The sequence below is a fragment of the Lemur catta genome, chromosome 12 (genome assembly GCF_020740605.2).
Source record: "Lemur catta isolate mLemCat1 chromosome 12, mLemCat1.pri, whole genome shotgun sequence".
Taxonomy (NCBI): domain Eukaryota; kingdom Metazoa; phylum Chordata; class Mammalia; order Primates; family Lemuridae; genus Lemur; species Lemur catta.
Window position 1 is genome coordinate 26,195,721 of NC_059139.1, and position 12,388 is coordinate 26,208,108.

General features: G+C 36.7%; 1 long non-coding RNA gene across 1 annotated transcript in view; it reads right to left on the reverse strand.

Moving 5' to 3' along the window:
• Positions 1-689: 689 nt before the first annotated feature.
• Positions 690-12,388, reverse strand: part of LOC123648627 — a 54,240-nt gene continuing 42,541 nt past the window's right edge. Inside the window, exon 3 of the long non-coding RNA XR_006738686.1 lies at positions 690-769. This is a non-coding gene — a long non-coding RNA (uncharacterized LOC123648627). The remainder of the gene's footprint in view (positions 770-12,388) is intronic.

Consider the following 12,388-nt stretch of genomic DNA (forward strand, 5'->3'; position numbering starts at 1 on the left):
AATTCCATTATAGGTGCATAATGTTAAATAAATTGCTTACTCTCCCACTTAAGGGCTAGCAGTTCACTGTATAGAATGACTGAATGTGTATAAAGGAATTATGTTGTAATGTGCCTTTAATCTAGCTTCAGTAAGGTTATAGCTCCTTTTTATAATAGTTTTGTTAGGTGAGAGGACCAAATGACAGTATTTTATGTTTTCCCATCACTTTAGATTTTATCATTGTATAAATTATTGGTTTTTTTGCATTTTCTAACATGAACTTTTAATCATTTTTAAGTATGCATAATTTCTTCTGTACCATTTAAATAAAATATTTTTATTTAAAAAAAAACATAAGCTAGAACTAGGGCAATGGTTAGATTAATGGACATCTCAGCCAATGGTACATTCCTATACCTTATTCCAAAAGACCAGGGAACCTTCTTTTGTCATTCACCTTCTTTTACTAATGGGAAAACTGAGGGACATGGAAGTGATCTGGAAGAAAAGATGGAAGACAGACTAGTCTGAAACCCCTGTGGACCACTGAGTTTGTTTGTGGGCCTGTGCCCCCTCAATCCTCATGCTCCTTCCCTTTGTCCCTTTCCACTGGCATTCTACGATGTCACTTCCCAGGTCTCAGGAGATAAAAAGGTTACTTTGGTTTTGTTTTTTTGTTTTTGCTTCTTTTGCTTCCATGGCATCTATCTGTTGCCTTTGAGTTGCTGGGAAACCAGGTGCACTGCCTGGTTCTCTTGTGGCTCTTCCATTGACCTCTCCCAAATGTCTGTTTTTGAAAGGAAAAAAGAGAGAAAAATAGAACAACTTGCTTAATGATCTTCCCCCTCTAAGACCCAGTGGAATCGTAATTATCAAAGCCTGATATAGGAATCTCTCAAGGGTATGAACTGATTGTCTTATGTTAAGCCCACTCCCTCCTGCTGGGACTTTCATTTACTCAGAATAACTTCTTTTAAGTTGCCAGCTGACTTCTCCAGCTACCATAACAAGCATTTCAGTTGCTTCCTCTAAAGGTCTCAGGGCAAAGAAAAAAATATATGGTTAAATAATGTTACATTAAGAAAAAGAAGAACAAAAACAAGAATACTGAGAACTTGCTCATTATCAATCAAATACAGTTTTATTTGTATTATATGAGTTCACTCATTTAATTAACTCACAAAAACTTATGGAATAAGTGTGACATTTGTCCAAAAACGGTCACCTAATAAAAGTTATTATTTGACACTATCATTAAAACATTATCTTTTTAATAAAGTCTTCCTCTGAGAAGATCCAGTTCTTTAATCTTCTTCATGAAACTCCATAATACCAGGAATCTCACATTGCATGCAAAGGCATTTCTCCATTTGCATTATTCTAAAATATGTTATACCACAAAGAATCAACATGCACTACAATATAAAATAATATAAAGATTATTTTGCTGGGTGTCTTCTCCACGTAATCAGAAAATAACTTATTTTCATCCATTGATCTAAGGTGAATTACATTTAGGTAGATTGAAAAGAACATGGGACTGAGAACCGGAAAGCCTGCGTGCTGAACCTGGCTTTGTCTTAGCCAGCTGTGTCACTTAAGGAAGTCACTTAATCTGTCAAGGACCCACTTCTTCTTCTGTAAAATAAGGAACACATTTCTATATTGCCTGTTTTGACTGAGAAAGCTAATTTAAGATTCATGCTATTGATCATCCAAGAATACTGTTGATTTCTCTTATGCCTCTGTCTTTCCATCATCAAATAATCAATGAGCAGTCATCTACTGTGTGTGAGATGAGATCATGCTAAGTACTAGGGATACGATAAATAAAACATTAACTCTGTCTTCTACAACTGTGGTCCCTACCCCAGGGCCACGGACTGGTAGCAGTCCATGGGCTTTTAGGAACCGGGCCACAGAGAAGGAGTTGAGTGGTGGGAGTGCGAGAAAAGCTTCATCTGATTTACAGCTGCTCCCCATCACTTGCCATCCCCCTCAATTCCCCCTCAATCCTGGGCCACGAAAAAGTTGTCTGCCACGAAACTGATCCCTGGTGCCAAAAATGTTGGGGACCACTGTTCTACAAGACCATTAATTGAGTGGGAAAACAGCCATGTAAACAAGCAACTAATACAATGTAATAATGGAGTGAGGGTCCAAGTGCGGTAGGAGAACAAACAGGGCAAGTCAGAAAAGGATTCAGAGATGATGTGACATTTATTAGTGCCGTGAAAGATGACTACTTCATATTTTTGCATATTGTCTCTCTTTCTCTGTACTACCACTACTTTATAGATATTTGGTCTTCTTTCATGATACGTTAAAAACCAGTACACCAGCCAACTTGACCATGGCCCTAATAATATTTCCCTCTGACAATATAGCAGCAAGCCAATTGCCAAAATAAAAACGACGTTTCCTCTCTCTTTTTGGTGTGACAATGGATCTAAAAGATTAAACAGAATGGAATATGGAAATGTCCTAAAGATATAAATAGAGTCAACTGAAGCCATCCAAATTGCTCACAGTTCCCATCTCTCATAAAAATACTCTATTTTGAGAAGTCTATAGAAGCCCTGTGATTTTACAGCTTCTTCTTGCCTTAGATACTCAAACTCCTGTATAAGAAATTCTAACCAAAAAATTAAGCTTTGATTTCTCTTTGGGAACATTCTCAACCTATAAGAACATATATTGACCCATATAGTGATGTGGTGGTTCAAGCATCTCTGTCAGCACATCCATAGCAATGTACTCCAACCAGCCTCTACGGACACGGCCGGAGCTATGCGCTCCAACTAGCCTCTAGTAGCACTCAGTCAAACCAAGCAAGTGACCTGAATTCTTCACATCAACCACTGTACCAGGGTAATCTTGGTGTGGAGAGATTCACAAGTTGGTGAAGCAATATGCTAAACTGAATGGGGTAAAATCTTACAGACATGCACAATGGAACCCTCCAGGGGGATGTTAGATACCATAAAAATTATCCTTTATACGTGAAAAAATAAGTCCTCAAGGCTGACAAGAGTTCATTGAAAGGGAGGACACTGATGCATTGTGGGCAGGGCTATAGAAGATTATAATCCTTTGGGAAGTAATTTATTCACATGTCTCAAGAACTCAAAAATGTTCATACTCCTAGACACTTTTTCTGGGACATAATCCAATTTATAGAAAAATCATTATGCATGAAGATTATTATCACAGGATTGCTTATGGTAATAAAAAGTATAGTATAATCTAAAAGTTCAGCAATAAGAAGATGGCTTATTAAAATTATTGCACATTCATTTTATAATATACAGTATATAAGAAATCCGTTAAGTAGAACTTTAAAGGGTTTATAAAACATTCGAAAACACTTAGTTTACAATATTAATGAATTAAAACAGAACACAAAATTAAATAACCAATTGGATTTTAGATATAATCATGCTTTTTTAAAAAAAAATTCATAGAAAAAAGATTGGCAGGAAATATACCAAAAAATTTCCAGCGATTACCTTTGAGTGAAATAAATTGACTTTTTAATATTTTTCTTGTTTTCTCTAATGAGATTCAGGGAAAAAAATTAAATGTATTGTATGCAATAATTCAGAATAGCCCTATTGAGGATGGTGTTATTCATAGATCCACAGACAGCCAGACAGATCAATGACTTACATGAGCCAACACAAAATCCCAGAGGATGTCAGCAAACTGAAGAGCTAAGGGAGACTCAGTGATACAAAACAGGAAAGTTAGATTCCCAGAACTTGTGAGTAATAAAAAGATAAATGCAGAGAAAAACTGTCATTAGAAATGCATCTGATTTTCAGAATAATCTGCGCGATAAATAAATTCATAATATCTCTGCTAATGAAACTTGACTTACCTAAAGAACTCAATTAATTAATTCAATGAATCTTTACTGAGCACCTATTATATGCCAGGTATTTGTCCATGTGCCAGGGACACAAAAATAAATATGACATGGTCCCTGACTTCAAGAAGCTAAGAAAAATACAGTTCAGTGTTGTAGCTGTTATTGTATCTGGATTTAATTAATGCAAGTACCCTCCAAAAATTGCTTAAAGATAAGAAATTTTAAAATATTTCATTTGGACTAGTAGAAAAGAAGGAAAATTAAATTCCAAGGAACTGACTGATGAAAAATTAAAATTTGGAGTTAGAAAGTCAAGATAAAAGCGCATTAATTCATGTTGATATCCTACAGCTGCTAATACCAAAATAGGTTGGAGAAAGAAGTCAGCTTACCAGAAGTGAGTCAGTTGGCCATGATCATTTGTTGAGTGCCCACTGTGGTCAGAAGCAGTGTAAAAGGCACTATACAATGGTACACAAAATATAAAACATTCGATCTCTTCCACAAGAAATTTACACACTTCCGTAATGTGGGCACAAAACACACAAAAGAAGTAAGTAAAGAAAGCTTTTATGAATTTCACTTGTCCAATAAATCCAAATGGGAAAATGAGTAGGAGGCACCACACAAAACAGGGAGCATAATCTAGGGTGTGAATCATAGAAGTTTCCCTGGAAATGTGTATTTGCAACTTCATGCTTAAGTTAGTGAGGGACATTGACAGAGAACAGACTGAGGAAGGGGGTGCTCAATGAAAGCGAAACAAAAAAGTAACATCTAAAATAAGGCCAGGAAGTTGAGTCTGGCTTGACTCTAGCCTAATGATTCCCAACCCCGATGGCACCTGGGAGCTTTGTAAACATACCCCCAGAGATTCATCTGACTTAATTGATCTGCATAGGGCACAGGCATTAATGTACTTAAGAAAATTCTCCCAAATGATTCTGGTGTTCAGCCAGTAGTTCCTCTTGGTGGATGCCTACATGTATATGAACAAACACCATACAAACCAACACAGGCTCAAATTTCTGAGCAGAGTTCCAGCTTTGGACCTACTCTAACAGTGAAGAAATAGCATGTGATTTAATTTAGATATTTACCTAACTACAAGATTAGAACTCTTAACAGTAATCAGACAGGTGGGTCAACAACTGGTGTTTCTGGAAAATAATTTCTATTGCTTTGTCTTCTCTCACATAGGATTTTATTAGAAATGTACTAGAAAAGAAAACATGTCCCATTGCACCTTGTTTTGCAATAGGTAATAAAATTGCTTTATAATTTAGGAGAAATTTTTCATCATCTATCGTTTCTCTTTTCACATTTAAGGAAATTTTTCCTTTTATCCTTTCTTGTATGAAAAGAAATCTCTATATGATGCCATGTACTGGCTAAAATAGTGAGATTATATAGGAATTGAAATAAGAAACTAATAAACTGAAGAGGGCTTCTCATACTCATGTATTAAATATTGTGATTGACCTTAAAAGGCTGCACTGGATGACCTTATTTGGGGAACTACAGGAGAACCAGATACTCTAAACAGTAAATCTGTTTAAAAAGTAAAACTGAGGACATTTTAAGTAATATCACCCTCTACTCAAGGATAAGTAAAATCCCTCAATGCAAAAAGAAAAACTTAGCCACTCCAAGAAGGAAAAATGGGAAACCACCCTATTAGCATTCAGCAATATTGACATAAACAAGTTAAGCACATTAATTGTTTCATGATTCTTTGGGAAACCAGAAACTGGATCTTTTGAGAAGCTCTGTGTTTGGGTATAACCGAAGCCAATTTAGTGTGAACAACAATTTGCAATATATTGCCAACTGGAAACACAGCTGAATTCTTCTATCCTTAAAACATTTCAACTTTGTAACTGTAACCACAAAAATCATATAACCTTTACACATTTTCCATGTTACTTCCTTTTTACATTAACAACCTTATCACTTGAAAAGCTTAAATTCACTACTAAGCTTTTCAGCTCAGGCTCAGCAGCTACTCTCTGAAACATTCTTTTGTCTACTAACAAGGTTTGCTCATATTTTTTAAATATAAGACTTTAATGTTCCTCTTTCTGGCTTATTCTTCCTTCCTGGGATCCATGAATGACTCTACTATAAACATCATTTGTTTTTGGCATTCAAGCTGCAATGTTGTAGTTGGCAGCTTTGCATTTGTCTCGGACAGTGCACTGGGGATACTCAACAAGGCTCCTGTGACAAAGTCTCTGAATTGTTCTGGAAGTAAGAAAGCAGCATTATCCAGAAATTTCCTTGAACTATCTTTAGAACTAGCTAACTGCCTCTGCCAGGGAAACTTACCACTTGAAAGGGTACTTTGGGTTTGGAAGGGTCTTCCTAATTCACTGGATGCAAATTCCCGGCTTCTCCATAGGCCAGCTATGGAGGGCCACTCAGAAAAAGATCAAGATCTCTGCTGGAGACATGAGCTGTCATCTTATGTAATAACTGTAAATTCTATGACTCACCATTTTCTCTCCTAACTCTCTCATCACTATATGCTCTGTATCTTATTCTTCATTTCAAAATGACTGATAAAAGGGAAGTGAATGATGATAAAATAGCTCAAAGATTGCATAATCAAAGGCAGAACTCAAACCATAAAACAAGTTGCCACAGTTAAAACCACCAAACCCCAGTTGAATAAAAACACCACAAAGACAGGCAAAGCCCTCTGCCAAAATTTGGTTCGTTGAACGGAAAGTATGTTTGAAAGCACGGCCAGAAGGCAATCCTGCGAGGGTCCCAGTGACATCCACCCTGAATACCAAGAAGAGGCTGAAGCGGAGCTAACTGCCATGGGAAGCCCATAATATGCAAAGCTTTTTGCTCCTCATATGGCCCAGATTTTCCCAATCAGTTTTGCATACATGATATTCTTCTTTCTTTTTCCTCCTTTAAATTGCTACTTTGCACAGATACTATGTTTTTAGTTATCTTTATACCACTGCAATACAATGCTCTGCAATAAATGCTCATTGAATTAAAAATTCTAATTGTAGGCTGTGCCATTAATATAGGTCTTTTAATTACAAATATACCAGTGAGAAGATCTATTTATATAAATGCAAACTAGTTTTAATAACTGCTTTGTTGGAGTTCTGAGCAGCAAATTGGTTGTTAGAATGTCATATTTTAAGCCTAGTGTTTTGTTTATAGTATTCAAATAACAGATGTCAATAATGTGAATACTAGTCCAGAAATTTGTTATTTTATTAAGTGATATTTAACTGTCCCAGCCTTTCCTTCTTATTCTAATACAAATAAAAACTGTACGGCAAATGGCAATTATCCCTCTTCTATTTAACAAAAAAAGAAAGTATTTTAATTTAGATACATGTAAATATTAACACCTTTCATACTTCAAAATTCTAATTCTAATTTCTATATCAAGATGGAATGACAGCAAAAAGATTTCCTTTTACTTTCTAGCCAAATCAGATTGAAAGAAAACTGAACACATTTTCCATAGCACCTTCAGTCAGTAATCTTCATGGTTACAGAATTTTTTTCTAAATTCAGTTTCCTAAAACAGAAAGTAAGGAAGTTAAAAAAAAATTTTTTTTCAGGTCAAAAATACCATACCTCAAGTTCTCTGGTCATTTAGGTTAAGTAAGAGAAAATATTTCACATCCAAGCTTCCATCCCTACTTCCCTTTGAATGTGAAAAAAATTCTCTGAATACAATGATCATAATAATAACAATCTGGAACTCTTGACTGCGTTCAAAGCTTTACACATATTATCTCCATCTAATTTCCACAACAGCCATATGAGATCAGTAATATTTTTATCCCCACTTTACAGATAGAGAAACTGAGACTTGGAGAAGTAAAGTAACTGCTCAAGTTTCTTCAAATAGTTATTTGCAAGCCCTGAGCTGATAACCACTAAGCTGTATGCAAACAGCCATCTCCCTTATATGGTTCTATGAGGTAGGCATGAGCAGAAAAGAAGATAGGGAATAATTCTGTTTATGTCACTTTAAATCCTCTTATGGCTGAGAAAAGCCTATAGAATCAGTTAGGTAACTTTTTCTTTTTTTCTCAGTATCTAATGATTCCTATCTTTTGTGTCTTATCCAATTATCTTAGTCCTAAAATTCCCTCTAAATAATATATTTTAGTCATATACTAGGGTTTTTTCTAAATGATAAAAATCCAATTTCCTTGAAAAACATAATTTAAAATATTTATAAATATTTTCAATTCTTTGGTTCACATCTCACAGAGAGATGTTACAGGAACCTAAACATGAAGAGTCTTTTGGACATATGACTATAGATAAGATCAATACCCAGGAAATCTCCCATTCAGGTTGCAGAGTGTCTAACTTTAACTCCACGTGGGGAGAAGTAAGGAAGACTGCTTCTACTATGTTCACACATAGAGGGGAAAATGTAAAATAAAATACACAGGAAAAAATTTCTAACATTTTAAATAGTTATTTTTGTGTGGTACAAATACTAATATAAGTGATTTCTCCCTCTGTTTTTGTTTTCCTCTATGTTAGTTTTTAAATAGAGAAAATTCCATATCTCATAAAATCTAAGGCACTGTCTTGTATTATTTGTTAGTCAACTTCAGTTACGTATACTTTATGTACAATAAAAATCACCGATTTTAAGTACACAATTCAGTGGGCTTAGACAAATGCAATCAGTTGTGTAATGAGCACCACAATCATGACAAAGAACTTTTCCATCGTCTCAAAAAGTTCTCTCCTACTCCTTTGTAGAGTCTCTTCACCCATGGCCCTAGATTTCTATCACTACAGTTTTGCCTTTCCTAGAATTTCATAGAATTGAAATTATATTGTATGAAAACATTTGCATCCAGTTTCTTTCACTTTTGAGATTGATCCACGATGTTGTATGTATCCATAGTTTATTCTTTTTTGCTGCTGAATTTATGAAATGGACACACTACAGTTTGTTTATCCACTCACAGTTAATGGACTTTTGGGTTATTTCTAGTTTGGGGCTACTATGAACATATGCACACAAGTCTTTGTTTAGACATACTTTCATTTCTGCTTGCCCCCAGATTCGGTGACCTCTGGCCAGTGGCACGAATTTAGAGGTGCGCCCTAGCGGCCGCCCAGCTCTCTTGAACTGTTCCTACCTATGGGACATTGTTGATCCATGGTGCTTGGATCTGTTTGAGGAGGAGAAACAGTTTCTGGAACTAGCAGATGGTCTGGTAAGAATTCGAAGCGCGCACAGCACCCGGCTTCCTTCTCCAGATTGTTTGACCTCTCTGGATACATTATGGCTCCTTCGTGGGTCTTGGTTGGCTTTCCCTATGTAATAGGAAAAGTCTTGTCTTGGGGAGACTTCTCCCCAGTTGGACAGAAAATAGAGAATCTGTCTAGAAGAATACTCTTAAATTTTTGGTTTGACTTCTTTTGGAAGGACTTTTTGCTTTGATATTCTGGTTTGGTATTTGTGTAGCTTTAAAATAAGTACATTGTCAAAAATTAATGGCAAAAAGTGGATCCTTTATATTAAAAACTTCTCAACTTAAAACAGAATAGATTTTAGAGAGCACTTATTCTAAACAATTGCCTTATCTGTATTTATGAAAAGATCAGAACTAAAAGAACATGTAACAGTTTCATGGCTAGCCTTAAAAATTCTCTTGAAAAAACTGAAGAGCAAGTATCTGACCTAAAACGAAAAGAAAAATCCTTTGAACACTGCCCCTGTGAGAAGGATGACAGAGGCCAGTTTACCTTGTAGCCTAATGATTAAAGTCCTGTGCTTTCACCTTGGCAGCCTACGTTCCACTCTTGGGCAGGGAATGAACTTGTTCTGGTTTGGTGTTTGTGTAACCTGTGCCATTTGTTGATGCTAGTGAAACTTTCTTTGAGCCATTTTCATGCCTTTTTTTGGATCTCATAAAACCTGTTTTTCACCTCTTTGGAGACACCTCTTGCTTCCTTAATTAAGTTATAACCTGGGTTAAGACATTGGTTTCACTTAAAAGGGTACTTTAGTTAAAACGTTCAAAAGCAAAAATGTCAACTGTTTGTCCCGGCCACCGTTGGCTGCATTTACTGTCACTCTTCCCGACTCTTTCCTCTTTGCTAATCACAGAGTCTTGGCCAAGCAAAGGCTTCCAGTTGTTCAAACTGTTTAAGGCCAGTGCTGAACGGCACTGTCCATGAATGTTTGTTAACCACGTGGCTGTGCTGGAGTCTCTCTGAACTTGTTCTGGTTCAGCTGCCCGACTTGTGAATTGTTCTTTGCTCAATGAAACTCTGTTAAATTTAATTTGTCAGAAGTGGATTACAAAATAGAGCTCCCAGAGACCCCCCAGGGGCACCAAGTGGACAAGCAAGGTACCCACCAGGTTGTGTCCATTATCCTCTCAACACAACTGGGGCTCGTTGCTAAGTTCTCTCTGGGATTCTGAAGTTCCAAAGATATGTGTCTTAAGCTCTCTGAGTTTGAGCAAATTTTTGATCCTAACTGGTTTGAAGGTTGCAAGAGAAACTGTACTGGGAGGATTGGCTGACCTACCCAGACCAGAGGCCCACACCAAGAAACTGACTCAGCTGGAATTGTGACCCCAACCCAGGAACAAATTCAACACAAGAGATGATTTCTACACCCCTGTCATTTTGCCCTGATTGCCTAATCCTTTGCCCTCCAAACTGTCTTTAAAAACTTTGTCTCCCAAATTCTCTGGGAGGGAGATTTGAGAAATTCCTCCCATCTCCTTGCTTAGCACTCTGCGGAATTAAACCCTTTCTCCATTGCAATCCCAACTGTCTCAATGTATTGGCTCTTCTCTGTACAGTGGGCAACACAAACCAGTCAGGCAACAACAAGAGTTTCAATTGTTCCATACCCTTACCAACAATTTTTTTTCAGTGTTTTTAATTTTAGCCATTCTAGTAGAAATCATATTGTAGTTTTAATTTGCATTTGCTTATGACTGATCATAAGTATAAGATGCCATTGATATTTAATGTGCTACCAAAAAGAAAAAATGCAGTTAATGAAACAATGCACAAGGTTTTCTTAACACTTAGCTATTTCATAGCTACTTTAAAAAGTTGTCTTAGCCTTATTTAGACAGACTTTTTTAATATATCCCTCATGTATAAATAAATAAGGAATATATAAGCAAAATTAATTGGTGAAGAAAATCCTAAAACTTCTTCAAATTTAAAGTTCTACTCTTCTAAATCACCTTTTGTCACAGTTACCAACATTAATGTTTTCCACTGTTAATGGAAAAAAATTCAAACTCTGCAAAATAATTTAGAGAGGTTAATTCTGACCCGAGTGTGTGTGACCGACAGCCCAGAGCACATGTTTTCAAGAGGTTCTTAGAAAATATGCCCACTGTAGCTGGGTTACAGTTTGGTTTTATACATTCGTGGAGACAAGAATTACACATACGATCCTAAATCAATACATGGTTTGGCCAGAAAAGGCAGGACATCTTGGGAGGGAGGGGGTGTTTAAAGGTTGTAAGTGGGTTTAAAGACTCTTTGATTTGTAATTGGTTAAGGAAATGAAGCTTTGTCTAAATGCTTGGAATGTTTTAAGTTAAAAATGTCTGTTAATCAGAGACAAGACATCAGACATTTACTCAAGTGATCTGTTAAGTAAATTGACGGCCTGCAGGTGTGGTTTAAGCTTTTACTTGCATGGCCTCAGGCCTGTTAATGATTCAGTATCTTGTTACAAAGAGTAACTCCAACAGGGAGCGTGCATAATAAGGCATGCCTGACCTCCCTTCTCATGGTCAGCAACTCAGCCTTAAGGTTTTTGGGGGTCCCCTTGGCCAAAAGGGGGTTCATTCATTCCGCTGGAGAGCTTAAGATTTTATTTTAGTTCATACCACGTAACATCATCTTCTGTGTCAGCAGTGGCAGTGGAGTAAGCATTTTATTTTGGAGTATGCGCCATTGTTGTTTCTGAGCTTTTTCTCCAAGCCATGAACAAACATTCTGCAAGTTTTGATGCTGACATTTATTTGATCTTACCAGACTGAACTGAATTCTTTAACAGAAAAGATTCATATTCTTTCTTCATATGGTTTATAGACCTGAACTAGGGAAGGGTTTCAGTTGTGCAGTCAGTCATGCTATCAGCAACAACAAGCAAGAGTGAACATGAACAAGCAATGACAATGGAATCAAGACTGCTGCCTAAAAGTAGATATCACAAAGACACATTGTAAAGCTGTAAAGATTGTAAAGAACAATTGTAAGCCTGGGCAAGGTGGCTCATGCCTGTAATCCTAGCACTTTGGGAGGCCAAGGCAGGAGGATCATTTGACACCAGGAGTTAGAGACCAGCCTGAGCAACATAGTGAGACCCTGTCTCTACAAAAAATAGAAAAATTAGCTATAGTCCTAGATATTTGGGAGGCTGAGGCAGGAGGATTGCTTAAACCCAGGAATTTGAGGTTGTAGGGATCTATGATGACACCACCACACTCTAGCCTGGGCAACAGAGTGAGACCTTGTCTCAAAAACAAGCAAACAAAC